A 5,000-nucleotide genomic window follows, 5' to 3' on the forward strand; every position below is an offset into this window, starting at 1 on the left:
TTGAGCGCATTGGCAGGTAGCCCACCAGCATGCACGATCCAAATGCCACTCACGCGACAACACGGTGCCAAGCCGGGCATGGTGTGCACTCAAAACCAATCAACGGACAGAGGTCATGCGTCATGGGGGGGATCTAGCAAGGCCATGGGGAAGGTCATGGAGGACCTTGGAAGCAAGCGCAAGACGAGAGCGAATCGAACAAGGGGCCAGGACGGGGCCTTGTGCCCATGGTCTTCGCAAGACAGCGTCCAAGGCACCCGAAAGCCCAAGGGAACCCAAACCCGGCCGACACTTGCAATCGCACATGCTCTCTGCAACACACCATCAATGCCGCCCAACGGGGCCAGCACGAGCAGTCCTCCGCGGTCCCCTGGCCCTGCGCACGTTTGTCTTCGAAACCGAGCATCAATGCCACAGAAAGTGCCGGGGCGCCAGCTGGAGCCATCATCCGCGTTGCCATGGCTCGCTTGGCCTTGGCTTGCCAGGCCCCGACACGAGCAATCGCGCATTTTCTTTGCAACCGACCATCAATGCCGCCCAACGGGGCCAGCACGAGCAGTCATCCGCGGTCCCCTGGCCCTGCGCACGTTTGTCTTTGAAACCGAGCATCAATGCCACAGAAAGTGCCGGGGCGCCAGCTGGAGCCATCATCCGACGTGCCATGGCTCTGGTCCCATGGTCTTCGCAACCGAGCATTCGTGACACCCGCGGGGCCAGGACACCAACCCTTCCGACACGAGCATTCGCGCATGTTCTTTGGCCACACAACGGCGCCAGCACGAGCAAAATCATCCGCGGTGCGGTGGCCTTGCACGGCCTTTTGTCTTTGGAACCAACCATCAGTGCCACGGGAAGTGCCGGAGTCCCGGCATCCGCGGTGCCAAGTCATTGCGCCCTTGGTCTCTGCAGCGGGGCATGCCGGGCACTCCCAACCATTGCAAGCAAGCAAGCAAGCAAGAAAGAAAGTAAGTAAGTAAGTAAGTATTACATATAGGGGCGGGACATGCGGGGAGATCTGCGAAACGTGCATTACGGGGCACACGCGTACCTACCGGGGCATACCGACCCCTATTGGGGCACACGTGTGCATATCGGGGCATACCGGGCCTATCGGGGCACACGCGTACATACCGGGGCATACCGAGCCCTACTGGGGCACACGTGCGCATATCGGGGCGTACCAAGCCTATCGGGGCATACGCATGTATCCCAAGGCATACCGAGTCTATCCGGGCATACGCGTTCATACCGGGGCGTAACGGGCCTATCGGGGCATACTTGGGCATATCCGGGCAAAAAATGCCCAAAACTTGCGCAACCTTGGCAACCGTGGTCCATTCCTCTCTATATGCCTAGCCTTGCCAACCGTGGTCCATTCCTCACTATATGCCATGGCCTTGTGCCCATGGTCTTCCCAAGACAGCATCCAAGGCGCCTGAAAGGCCAAGGGAGCCCAACCCAGCAATGCCCAGCCAAGGCCAGGCATTCCAGTGCCTACCCGGGCAAAAACGCCCAAAGCATGCCCCATTCGTTAGCCTATCCAGGCAAAAACGCCCAAAACCAGCCCATTCCAGTGCCTATCCGGGGAAAACGCCCAAAGCATGCCCATTCCTTAGCCTATCCAGGCAAAGACGCCCAAAACCAGCACATTCCAGTGCCTATCCGGGCAAAAACGCCCTAAGCCTGCGCATTCCAGCGCCCCGCAGCATGCCACCCTCCTATAGGGTTTGCGCAACCAACCCGCCTAACCACCAGTGGCAACCAAAGGTGCTGTTAGCGACGACTTCTGAAGACGCAACGAGACGCGACGGGTTTGCGCCCAGACGCGACGAGGCGATGCGGGATCTGCGCCCAACCGTGCCTACACCCGCCGACTTGATGCGGGAGCTGCTGGCCCAAGCATGCCTAGCGTGCAAGGCCTGCGTGCAAGGCTAGTGTGCAAGGCTCGTGGGCAAGGCTAGTGCGCAAGGCTAGTGCCCAAGGTCTGTGTGCAAGGCTAGTGCCCAAGGCTAGTGAGCATGGCCTGTGTGCAAGGCTAGTGTGCAAGGCTTGTATGCAAGGCTAGTGTGCAAGGCTGGTGTGCAAGGCTTGTGGGCAAGGCTGGTGCGCAAGGCTAGTTCCCAAGGGTTGTGTGCAAGGCTAGTGCCCAAGGCAAGTGCGCAAGGCTCGTGCCCAAAGCTAGTGCGCAAGGCTTGTGTGCAAGGCTACTGCGATGGGCCAGTGCCCAAGGCTTGTGAGCAAGGCTTGTATGCATGGCTTGTGTGCAAGGCTAGCGTCCAAGGCTTGTGCGCATGGCTTGTGCGCAAGGCTTGTGTCCAAGGCTTTTGTGCAAGGCTCGTGCGCAAGGCTAGTGTGCAAGGCTTGTGCGCATTGGCAGGTAGCCCACCAGCATGCACGATCCAAATGCCACTCACGCGACAACACGGTGCCAAGCCGGGCATGGTGTGCACTCAAAACCAATCAACGGACAGAGGTCATGCGTCATGGGGGGGATCTAGCAAGGCCATGGGGAAGGTCATGGAGGACCTTGGAAGCAAGCGCAAGACGAGAGCGAATCGAACAAGGGGCCAGGACGGGGCCTTGTGCCCATGGTCTTCGCAAGACAGCGTCCAAGGCACCCGAAAGCCCAAGGGAACCCAAACCCGGCCGACACTTGCAATCGCACATGCTCTCTGCAACACACCATCAATGCCGCCCAACGGGGCCAGCACGAGCAGTCCTCCGCGGTCCCCTGGCCCTGCGCACGTTTGTCTTCGAAACCGAGCATCAATGCCACAGAAAGTGCCGGGGCGCCAGCTGGAGCCATCATCCGCGTTGCCATGGCTCGCTTGGCCTTGGCTTGCCAGGCCCCGACACGAGCAATCGCGCATTTTCTTTGCAACCGACCATCAATGCCGCCCAACGGGGCCAGCACGAGCAGTCATCCGCGGTCCCCTGGCCCTGCGCACGTTTGTCTTTGAAACCGAGCATCAATGCCACAGAAAGTGCCGGGGCGCCAGCTGGAGCCATCATCCGACGTGCCATGGCTCTGGTCCCATGGTCTTCGCAACCGAGCATTCGTGACACCCGCGGGGCCAGGACACCAACCCTTCCGACACGAGCATTCGCGCATGTTCTTTGGCCACACAACGGCGCCAGCACGAGCAAAATCATCCGCGGTGCGGTGGCCTTGCACGGCCTTTTGTCTTTGGAACCAACCATCAGTGCCACGGGAAGTGCCGGAGTCCCGGCATCCGCGGTGCCAAGTCATTGCGCCCTTGGTCTCTGCAGCGGGGCATGCCGGGCACTCCCAACCATTGCAAGCAAGCAAGCAAGCAAGAAAGAAAGTAAGTAAGTAAGTAAGTATTACATATAGGGGCGGGACATGCGGGGAGATCTGCGAAACGTGCATTACGGGGCACACGCGTACCTACCGGGGCATACCGACCCCTATTGGGGCACACGTGTGCATATCGGGGCATACCGGGCCTATCGGGGCACACGCGTACATACCGGGGCATACCGAGCCCTACTGGGGCACACGTGCGCATATCGGGGCGTACCAAGCCTATCGGGGCATACGCATGTATCCCAAGGCATACCGAGTCTATCCGGGCATACGCGTTCATACCGGGGCGTAACGGGCCTATCGGGGCATACTTGGGCATATCCGGGCAAAAAATGCCCAAAACTTGCGCAACCTTGGCAACCGTGGTCCATTCCTCTCTATATGCCTAGCCTTGCCAACCGTGGTCCATTCCTCACTATATGCCATGGCCTTGTGCCCATGGTCTTCCCAAGACAGCGTCCAAGGCCCCCGGAAGGCCAAGGGAGCCCAACCCAGCAATGCCCTGCTATGGCAAGCCAAGGCCAAGCATTCCGGTGCCTATCCGGGCAAAAATGCCATTCCTCTCTATATGCCTAGCCTTGGCAACCGTGGTCCATTCCCCACCATATGCCATGGCCTTGTGCCCATGGTCTTCCCAAGACAGTGTCCAAGGCGCCCGGAAGGCCAAGGGAGCCCAACCCAGCAATGCCCTGCTTTGGCAAGCCAAGGCCAAGCATTCCGGTGCCTAACCTTGGCAACCGTGGTCCTTTCCTCACCATATGCCATGGCCTTGTGCCCATGGTCTTCGCAAGACATCGTCCAAGGCGCCCAAAAGGCCAAGGGAGCCCAACCCAGCAATGCCTTGCTAGGACAAGCCAAGGCCAAGCATTCCGGTGCCTATCCGGGCAAAAACGCCCAAAGCATGCCCATTCCTTAGCCTATCCAGGCAAAAACGCCCAAAATCTGCACATTCTAGTGCCTATCCGGGCAAAAACGCCCACCAGCATGCCACCCTCCTATAGGGTTTGCGCAACCAACCAGCCTAACCACCAGTGGCAACCAAAGGTGCTGTTAGCGACGACTTCTGAAGACGCAACGAGACGCGACGTGTTTGCGCCCAGACGCGACGAGACGATGCGGGATCTGCGCCCAAGAATGCCTAGACCCGTCGACTTGATGCGGGATCAGCTCGCCCAAGCATGCCTAGTGTGCAAGGCCTGTGTGCAAGGCTAGTGTCCAAGGCTAGTGTGCAAGGCTCATGTGGAACGCTAGTGCGCAAGGCTAGTGCCCAAGGCTTGTGTGCCAGGCCCGTGTGCAAGGCTAGTGTCCAGGGCTTGTGTGCATTGCTTGAGTGCAAGGCTTGTGTGCAAGGGTTGTGCGCAAGGCTAGTGTGCGGGGCTTGTGCGCATGGCTAATGTGCACGGCTTGTGTGCATGGCTACCGTGCAAGGCTAGTTTGCATGGCTAGGGTGCAAGGCTCGCATGCGAGGCTAGTGTGCAAGGCTGCGTGCAAGGGAAGCGTGCAGGGCGAGTGTGCGAGGCCACTGTGCACGGCGCCAGCACTAGCGAGCCATCATCCGCGTTGCCATGGCTCGCTTGGCCTTGGCTTGCCAGGCCCCGACACGAGCAATCGCGCATTTTCTTTGCAACCGACCATCAATGCCGCCCAACGGGGCCAGCACGAGCAGTCATCC

The sequence above is a fragment of the Tasmannia lanceolata genome, unplaced genomic scaffold (genome assembly GCF_043159265.1).
Source record: "Tasmannia lanceolata isolate RefF3 unplaced genomic scaffold, GAP_Taslan_0.1 ptg000194l, whole genome shotgun sequence".
NCBI classification, from domain to species: domain Eukaryota; kingdom Viridiplantae; phylum Streptophyta; class Magnoliopsida; order Canellales; family Winteraceae; genus Tasmannia; species Tasmannia lanceolata.